The sequence below is a fragment of the Rattus rattus genome, chromosome 4 (assembly GCF_011064425.1).
Source record: "Rattus rattus isolate New Zealand chromosome 4, Rrattus_CSIRO_v1, whole genome shotgun sequence".
Classification (NCBI taxonomy): domain Eukaryota; kingdom Metazoa; phylum Chordata; class Mammalia; order Rodentia; family Muridae; genus Rattus; species Rattus rattus.
This window is the reverse complement of record NC_046157.1, coordinates 57,614,748-57,625,402: the sequence shown is the minus strand read 5'-3', so window position 1 is coordinate 57,625,402 and position 10,655 is coordinate 57,614,748.

The window sequence follows — 10,655 nt, the reverse complement described above, 5'->3', positions numbered from 1 at the left end:
GAATATTGAATATTGCATATGGTGAGAGGCTATGGAATTAAACCACATAGGTCGACCAATACAGATGAGGATATTCACAGCCAACCATCAGACTAAGCACGAGGACCCCAATGGAGGAGTTAGGGGAAGGACTGAAGGAGATGAAGGGGATTGCAACTCCACAGGAAAGCAACAATATCAACCAACCAAACCTCCCAAAGATCCCAGGGACTAAACCACCACCCAAACAGCATATGTGCAGGGACCCCTGCCTCCAGCTGCATATGTAGCAGAGGATGGCATTGTTTGGCATCGGTGGGAGTGGAGGCCCTTGGTCCTGAGAAGGCTCGATGACCCAGTGTAGGAGAATGCTAGGGTGGTGAGGTGGGAGTGGGTGGGTGGGTTGGGGAGCACCCTCATAGAGGCAAGGGGGAGGGGAATAGAATAGGGGCTTGGGGAGGGGGAATCAGGAAGGGGGAATAACACATGATATGTAAATAAGTAAAATGACCAATTAAAAAGAACAAAAATAAAAAATTTAAAAAAAAAACAGACAAGATATCAGTAGGCCCTAGGCAGGCCTTTCCCAGGGAGTCCTCACATGTTTTATTGGCCTCTTCAGAGACTCGATGCTGGCTTCATCTTCACCTCCCCAGCTTGGTGCAATGGTAGACAAAGAATAAATGTTAGTGAAACTAATGGTCCTGTGTTACTGCTGTGGCTATATCCACTTGTGGTTCGTCTTTTCCTTCAATAAATCAACCATTAAAATTCTTTGGCAAGGCTTGCAAGTTGTAGAGGTATTGGCAGTGTGGTGGGTGGTCCAGCCGAGACATGAGCTGAGGCTGGGGTCTGGATGCTGCAGAGAAGAGCCTGTAGAAACAGGAAATGAGGCAGCCCAGAAATGAAGGAAATCAGGGCAGATGTGCTATAGACATCTCTGACACAAAGGCACAGGAACCGTTATAATCCGTTTCCAAGGGTAATTTTCCATTGCTGTGGGTACATTTGACAGCTGTTAATGAGATGGGAATGTATCCACTTTAAGAAGAAATATCCAAAAACCACATTCATCCTGATTCACAAAAACTTAAGATTAGCTGAGTGAATACACTGGAGAACTAATACAGGGCAGGAGATGTAGTTCATTGGTAGAGTATTCACCCAGCATGTACAGGGCCCCAGGATTAATCCTCAAACAAAAAAAAAAAAAAAAAGGAAGTACTAATTAAATAGCAAAAGTAGAACTTTCTAGTAATATGCTATAGTGTGAAAATGCCCGGTGTACATGTCATGGCTCTCAAGAGAAACAACCAAATGAAATTTTTATTTATCATCCTGACCTTCCTTCAATAAAATTTGCTTTCCTATCACATCTTTAGTGGCATATTTATCTCAAGTTATTGGTGTAATCAACACTATAATACTATGACATTTTTAAAGGTTTTCATTACTTTTGTTATTTATTTATCATAGGTGGGTGCTTGTGTAGTTGTGTAGTTGGGTGCTTGTGTAGTTGTGTAGTTGGGTGCTTGTGTAGTCGTGTAGTTGTGTGTTTGTGTGTTTGTGTGGTTACGTAGTTGTGTAGTTGTGCGGTTGTGTGAGTGGAAGTATGCTGAGGATGCACATGTAGAAGTCAGAGGGCAGCTTTCAGGAATAGGTTGATCCCATCATGGGATCCTGGGGATCAAACTCAGTTTGTCAGGCTTAGTGGCAAGAACCTTTTCCCCTAAGCCATCTCACCGTCCCAAACCCTCATATTGTTAAATGGTGTTTTTGGGTCACACCTGACAAATTTTAGGAATAATTTATTTTCTACTAAACCTTCTTTTCACATCTGGAGTGGCTGAACTCATACAATGGTTTAAATTAGAAGGCACTATAGAGAAAGTGGTTAAAGATATAATCAATAACTGGTAGAGAAGAATTAGAATGTTCTTTTTTTTTTTAATTCAGACATTTATCTACTTCCCTCTCTCTGTTTCTTTTTTTTTCTCCAGCTTTATTAACTTGGGTATTTCTTATTTACATTTCGAGTGTCATTCCCTTTCCCGGTTTCCAGGCCAACATCCCCCTAATCCCTCTCCCTCCCCTTCTCTATGGGTGTTCCCCTCCCCATCCTCCCCCCATTACCACCCTCCCCCCAACAATCCCATTCACTGGGGGTTCAGTCTTGGCAGGACCAAGGGCTTCCCCTTCCACTGGTGCCCTTACTAGGCTATTCATTACTACCTATGAGGTTGGAGCTCAGGGTCAGTCCATGTATAGTCTTTGGGTAGTGGCTTAGTCCCTGGAAGCTCTGGTTGGTTGGCATTGTTGTTCATATGGGGTCTCAAGCTCCTTCAGTTCTTTTAGTCCTTTCCTTCAACGGGGTTCCCGTTCTCTGTTCAGTGGTTTGCTGCTGGCATTCGCCTATGTATTTGCTGTTTTCTGGCTGTGTCTTAGAATGTTCTTAACACAAACAAATGGGACGTGTTTAAGGGCAGTGACCCTGCACTGATCATAAGTTTGAATACACATATTAAAGTATCACTATGACCCATACATATGCACAATTATTATCTACCAATTGCTTAGGTTTTCAAAATTCAGCTCATACAAATGAGAGCCTGTCTAGAGGTCTAGCTAGAGAGTGTATGTACTCTTACTCCCTTGACAGAAGACAGTCTTCTTCTATTCAGAGACGATCACCCTCTTTAGTTGAGCTCACTGATTAAAGAGGTTTGCAAATGGAGCTGTGAGGGATGAAGAGGACAACAATCCAGCTAACTAGATCAACCAAATCAACTCTGGAGATGAGTGGGGTACAATGCCAGTCAACGGGCCCTCACAACCCATCTCATGCAAACGGAAGTGATACCTCCTCTTGGATGATTTTTGTCTCCTGAACAGCTTCAACCAGAAGAGCTGCTAATGTGAAATAAGATCCAAAGCAGGATGGAAAGAAAGAAAAATTCCAATCTGGGAAGGGGAGAGGTGGAGGTGAGAATTAATACATTTATAGGAAAAGACATAGTGACGTAATTCTTGGGTGGAAAACATTGGGTGATAGACAATCCGAGGTGGTGATTTTCTTCTTAATGGAAAGAGTAATTTATAGCCAAACAACTTTGTTAATGATGTAAATCTCTACTAAGGCCTTGGTAAAATTTCCATTCAACGAGTCCAATTAAAGAACTCGATTCTACTAAAGCATTAGCCACAAATCATATACTTTGTAATGCTTGCATATCTTTATGATCTCATTGGCCAAATTCATAAGATTCCTGGTCCTCCGTGCTCCATGCTCACTAGAACCCTGAAATCTCAGAAGAGCTGTTTTCCCTGTAGATTTCCACAAAGCATGTCAAGTACTAGGATTCATTTTTAAGAAACTGTTCATTCATTCTGCAACTGTTGAATGTTGCCATGTACCAAGAAGGGAGCCACACAGACACGGCCCTGAGTAGGCACCACACTGAGCCTGAGGCAACTTGCGATATGAATAAATGTTCTCCAACCTAGGAAGTCAGTCCCCCCCCCCCACTCTGTCCCAATTCCTCTTTCCCTCTTGCCCCTCTTGCCCTGTCTCGGTTTCTTCTTCCCTCCTCCTTACTCCCTCTCTTCCTCTTTCCCTCCCTCCCTCTCTTTCTTTCTCTCCCTCATATCATAGTGCAATGATTAAGAAAATAAATTCTAGAGTTGAAGTTTATACCCTATTTCCACTAAGGGAAAAAAACATGTTTTAAAGTCATAAAGAATTGATTAATACATTAAAACAAACCAACACTAGAAGATACCACAACCCACCCTGTGGTGTGCAGCAGGGCAGTCAGCCCTCCCACAATTATCTGACGTGGCTTTGATTTTGTCAAACTGCATCTTTTTTTCCTTGAGAAATGATTCCTAGGCTGTTGTCAGTCAGAGCTCCTTGAATGTTTCTAAGTTATTCCATCAAACCCACTCTTTCCTTGGGCATCGTGAGCTGTTAGCACTGGGACTCAGTTTCAGTTTCACTTTTTCAAACTGATAGTATTGAAAAAACCCGAAGTGAAAGTGTGAATCATAACACACTCGGGAGTTTAGGGCTATCGATCCATTTATAACTCAGAAAACCATGGGGTATTTCCAGACTGATGTCATTCAAAGAACGAGTGCCAGGGCTATAGAAGAATGAGAGAAATTACCCGACTGTTTGGGGATTTAGATAACAAGTGGGATATTCCCAGCTAATTATTTTTATATTTAAAAAAATGTTTTTCACAAGACCAATCTAAGTTTCAAATCCTCTTGCTGACAGTTATCTTAGAAATTACAACTGTACTTTGAATCACTTTTAATTCTCATAACTGAGACAATGTACACTAAGACTCTGACTTAGAGAAACAGCTCCAAGCCAAGGACGCACCTATAAAGCAGCTCTCGGAAGACTGAGCCAGGATAACAAGTTCTAGGCCAGACAGGGGTACATAGCAAGTTCAAGGCGAGCTTATGTTATCCATGTATCCAAAATAAAATGGGTGAGGATATAATTCAGTGTTGAACCATTTACATGTCAAGTTAATTCCATGAGTTCACTTCCATGCACACATTAATAAGGATACTACAATAAATAGCTTTTATGTCATATTTTTATTTACTTTGAAGATGTGCCTAAAAACTATCTATCATAAAATTGTAAGAAACTAGTTTGCTTATGAATATGGTATTGCATAGAAAAAAGCTATAATCTTTGCACATTGATTGAGTTTTACTTTCTACTCTGAAAAAGAGAAATTGATATCAATTGTAACTTTTCGAACTAAACAATTAAATTAATCTATTTCTCTTCTCCCCACTACAATTTACAAACTACTCTTTGTAAAATGTCCAGGTTTTAGCCTATACTAAACCCAGCACATAGCATAAAGAAGAACTGTTTTCCAATGAATATTTTCTTCTTGCTCTCCAAATTTGTTAAGAAAATGCTGCCAGCATCAATTTTGCCATATTGGCTCTTCTGTTTGCTGGTTGCTTTGGTAACGTTTTCTATATCCACTTGTGACTCAAAGCCACTGTTACCCTCTGCAATGTGTGAACATACTTGGTCTCTTGTGAATCAATGTCCCTGGCATGTTAGAAAGCAGAGTTTTCTCCACACACCAATGCCTATTAATGTCTCCATTTGCCCCTTGGCTTCTGAGGCTCATGCCCAATGTTTAAACCCCAAATGCTATGTCGATACCTGTATTAAAACAACTCATTTATTATTCTGGATCTTTCAAATGACTCTCCCAATCAGATGACGTTGAGGAATAAATTTTAACATGTATCAGCAAATTAAATTCCTCCTGTTTCCTAGAGTAATTGGAAGTTCCCAGACTTTGAGAAATGAAATGCATAAATTATTATGTCAGTCACAGTGGCATCCACCTGTAATCCCAGCGTTTCAGAGGTCAGGCAGGAGGATCACACACTCACTCAAGGATAGCTTAGATCACACAGCAAGATGCTTTTTCAAATATTAAAAAAGGATTAAAAGAAAATGTATGTAACCACTATATGGGTCAGCACACTTGAACCCTAAGGGAGGTGTTCACATCACTCAAGACTCACTGGCCAATCAGGGCCTCCAGGTTGACTGCCAATCTCCCAAGGAGGCGGTTTTTTCCAGGTTGTAGGATCAGTTTTCTATCTGGGCAGACTTGAACTGATGATTCCCTGCGATCTGCTCTGATCACTGCTGCTGGGTCCTAGGCAGGGAGCACAGGCCATCTTCTTGACATGCTTGATTTTTCTGGCCGAAGCTCCCAAAATGATGGAATGTGATCTGACAGAACCATCCAAACCAGCCAATGAAGCAATGAAACAACTAACCAACCAACCAAATAACCAACTAAACAACTAACCCACCTACCAACCAAGCAACCAACTTACCAACCAAATAACCAACCAATCGACTAACCAACCAACCAACTAATCAACCAAAAAACCAACTGACTAACCAAACTACCAACTAACCAACCAACAAAACAGCCAACTAACCAACCAATCAACTAACCAACCAATCAACTAACCAACCAAGGAAAGAAACTTCACTGCTAAGATGCTTTGGGTCAGGGGATTTAATCACAGCCTGAGAGTAGCAAGTTAGGACAAAGACTTGGCCTCGGAAGCTGATTCTGCTGCTGGACAGAGCCTGAGAATGTTCTCTTTGGGAGAAATGTGGGAAGCATAAGGCAAAAGGCTTAGAAAATTGCAGAGAGCACAATGGCTCTTCTTGTAAGACTTGGAAGATCAATGTGTCAGGAGTCGTATAGACCAAGGGACTGTCTGGTCATAGGATTTCAGTGGAACATAGTTTTGATATTTTGGCCCCCAATCTTACTCTGCTCATGCCCTGTGGAATTGAGTTAGGCAGAATTAAAAGATAATGGGCTGATTTCTTAGACTCTCCCAGATGCCGTGGCTCTGGCTATGTTCTCAGTTTTGTTTATAATAAAGACTCTCTTCCACATTAAAAAAATGTATATGGATGAAGTTGAGCAAGAAATAGATGGGAAATCTCTATGCTCTCAATTTTATTATGAAGCTAAAACACTTCTAAAAATAGGGTTCATTATGAAAAAATAAAAGAACAAACCATTAAATACAAATTTAATCAGAATATATCTGATGACATCAGCATTTTAATGTCTACCCATCCATCTCTATAAACAAAGTTGAAAAGCCAGCTAGAGAAAAAGGAGAGGAAATGTTTACAAGATGTTTGAACAATAAATTCAATCCAAAATAGTATTTGAACAACCTATAAACAAGAGAAGAAGACAAACCCAGTAAGTATGTGGTTATAAACAACCCAGCTTGAAGGACAGAAGAAAAGCAATAAAATTATAAAGGAAAAAAAAAAGTCTGTAACTTAGAAACATGCAGATGGAAATGGGAGGCTCTTTCATGTCTTCTAGACTGGAAACGTTTTCAAAAGTCTGACAATGGCAAGTCGCAGTGAGGATAGAAAGCTTTCAAACTCATAATGTTAATTACTGATGATTAATGGACCTGGATGGTCTACTCTGTGAAACACAGAATAACACTGAAGAAAAAAAACAAAATAACTTTTGAGAGAACACATTTATATAATTAGGAAAACATTTTCTCAATATCCAGTATGTTGAAGCTTCAAGCCCAGCATGTCAATTTCTACGTAAACTCCAGAAAAACTCTTGACAAGGAGAATAGAACGTTCTGTAATTTCAGAGTCTACCACGGAAGAAGATAATCAGTCGTTATGTTTCCTTTGCCCCAGTGTCAAGCATCCGAGGTCACTTTGGTGTTTTATTCCACCCTCTTCTCTCTGCAGTTGGAAGTCCAGACAGTGACTGGTCCTGTTTGTCCCACTCTTTCCACCTTCTTCACACTTCACCCTTCTAGCCCCTTTGGGAGTCTCTGCTCTTCCCATCACATTCAAAATGCAAATCCTCCAGTTTTTTTTTTCCAGTTCTCAATCTTGCCCACCTTCTCTTTCAGGCTTAGAGTGCTGGAAATTAAAAACCAGAAATGTCACTTGTATACTTGCTGCTAGGGAAGAAGATGCATCAAGAGAAGGAAAGGCATGAATTACTAAGTCCAGCCATGGCCGCTCCAGTCTCCTAGTAAACCACTGCTCTCCCACCTGCAGACCAGCATCTAGGACTGGGGGTGGCCTGAGGAGCGACACCTGAACATCTGACAAATTTCATGACTCACGTGGAAGTTTCTAATCATACACTGAGTAAGTCACCCATGAACAGCCCTTGATTCTCCTCATCCTCCACACTCCAAGAGCCTGAGCATTTGTGAAGGAGAACAGAACATCTCCTGACGCAGGCTATTGCTATAATTTTTTCACATAGCTGGGCTATCTCTCACCTCAGCATCTTCAAGGCTGTCCAGGGAAGGGGCTTTCACAATGGCAGGTAAATAGCCTGCTCTAGCCAGTCTCTTCTTTTTCAGCCAACATCCCCTTCCAAATCTCTGCTCCAATAGCCTGAAGCTCCCACTTAGGAAGGCATAGTGAGTCTGTCTGCCATTGTGGTGTTCGGCCATCCTCCCTCACAATATCCTTCAAGAGGGTGATGTGCTTTTTTTTTCCTTTTCTTTTCCCTTTGTGTCTTGTCTTCTGTTACAATAAACGAATAAATAAGTAGAAGCTAAAAAATCACCCATAACAATATGTACCCACATGGGAAAGGCCAAATACATGCCTAATCCAATTTCCAGTCAATCGCATAGCCTATTGCAGGGGAGGGGGGAGCAGGTTTGATAGTGTTAGCATGTTATATTTATTTTGTTCTGAATTACCTTTTGAAAAATCTTGCTTCATATTGTGAACATTCATACATTCATGCTAACCTGAATGGTTAGTGGATTCTCTTAAGAACCACGTGATTGGGGTTGGGGATTTAGCTCAGTGGTAGAGCGCTTGCCTAGGAAGTGCAAGGCCCTGGGTTCGGTCCCCAGCTCCGAAAAAAAGAAACAAACAAACAAAAAAAAAAGAACCACGTGATTTTCCATTGTATGTATACATGCACGCACACACATGTGGTTTATCTTCTTGCCCACTGACGAATGTTCAGCATTGCTTCTGGCTTGTTCTCAGTGTGGTTAATGCTATGAGTACCATTATGTCTGGATGAGTACTTACTCACGGTTCAACTTTTTAAGTATGTTAGCATTTTAAAACTGAAATCAATCCATTATACACAGAGTGGTTTTACTTCTAATAGACATTGACATGAGGTTTTTTTTTCTGCCAAATTAAATTGAGGAGTTCACCCTTACTATCAAAGTTTGAGGATGATCATAACCTTGAGTACTTAACAGCAATGGTTGTCAGTCCTGGAATAAAACATTTGTCAATCCAGCATGGGAATAAGGTGGGGCAGAATGTAAATCCCAGGGAGAAGAGTGCTGAGAAATTGAAATATTAACTGAACATACTGGTAGTCCTCTCTCTGCCTGACCCCAGTTTGAGTCTTACATTCCTCCAGAGAGACCTCAGGAAGTTGGAAACCTTTAATGTTTTCCTTACAAGTGTTTTCTTTCCCTGAAGGTTTAGATCATATTTTATTAGAAGGAAAGGCAATTGACACATCAGAACAAAGAGGAAAGGTGTGTCTGCTGGTTAAAGCAAAGGAAAGAACAAATCCAGAAAGATTTTGAGAAACCTATCAGTCACAGCAGAATTAAGGACACTGGTAAGACAAAGCCAGGTCCAGTGTGTGTTGACAAACGCAGAGGGTCTCCTGAACTCTGCCTTCCTGATTTGATACGTTAGCATCAGGACAGCCTTGAAGAGGTCAACTGTGGTCTTGTTTTCAGCTCCTGTGATACTAACGAGTTGAGAACTAGACGTGGAATAATCATACAAGATGCTAATGTGTGGCCACACCCAGCTTTCACTACACGACAGCACCAAAAGATTAGTGCAGTTATAAATCTTTAGCTCTCTCTTAAATTTATTTTAAAGTCCATGGCAAATCCTTCCTCACAAAAAGTAAAGGGTATTATTTCAAATAAGATGATCACTGCGCTGGTGTGCTGTACATGAGGGCAATAACTCAACTTGGAAGATGGAAAATTATCTAAACATTTGTAATCACATTAACCTTAAGTTGAAGGAAAGAATCCATACACATACAAACAAACAAAAGCAGACTCAACCAGTTATATTTATATAGTTGTGCATATATATGTAACAATAATAATCATAAACAAAAAAGGTTATCACTTTGACAGTGGGCACGGAACTTGGAGCGAATTGAAGAAAGGAGACATGGGGAGGGCTGGAAGATGGAAAGTGGTGTAATTACATTTTAATTTAAAATGTATAAAAATAAATCTATATACACAGATAATAAAATAAAATTTAACATGATTCTGGGTATGGTGGTACATCGTTGTAATCTAGCATCTGAGAGGCAGAGCCAAAAGACTTGCTACAAGTTTCAGTCCAGCCTCATCCACATAGTGATTTCTAGGATTTCAGAGACAAAAAAACAAATCCAGAAATGTGAAATGTTAGTTTGTTATCCTTTCCATCTTTTTATTCATAATTACAGCCTTGTCAATGACAAGTTTCACATTTTCCTGTGACAAAAATCTTTGAGAATGAAATTCCTGAGTTTTATTCTTTATCATTTTACATTTAAAAAAATACACTCAACTAGATTTGGTCATACTTTATAACACAGTGCCATGTATAGAGTGTTTGTAACTAGGCCAACACATGCTGTTTCTAGGCACTACCAAAGAGCTAATGTTGTTATGCCCATAATAGAATATTACCAGAGTAACAGGACCAGTGTGACTCACTGATGCTTGACTGTGCTTTGCACGCTAGGTGTTGTCAAGCCGAGGATTCAGTGACTGATGCAGTTGTGAAAGTCTCCTCTGACAGCTCAGACATGACCCTCACACAAATACCAACCATCGTGTGAGAGAGAACGTGTGTTGGTCCCAGAGAAAAGGGGATGCCACCCTTTGAAGGTGGGATCCAGCTGCTGTGCTGCTGAGAGGTAGTAGAAGCTCTGGGAGGTGAGGGTCCAGCTGACGATGACAGGTCACTTCCTGAAGGGTATGGGAAGCTTCTCTCCTTCCTCCTGTCTCGTCATTCTCTCTCCCCCTTCTTATCATCTGCCGTGGGATGAACAGCTTTGCTCCAGCACATTCTCCTATCA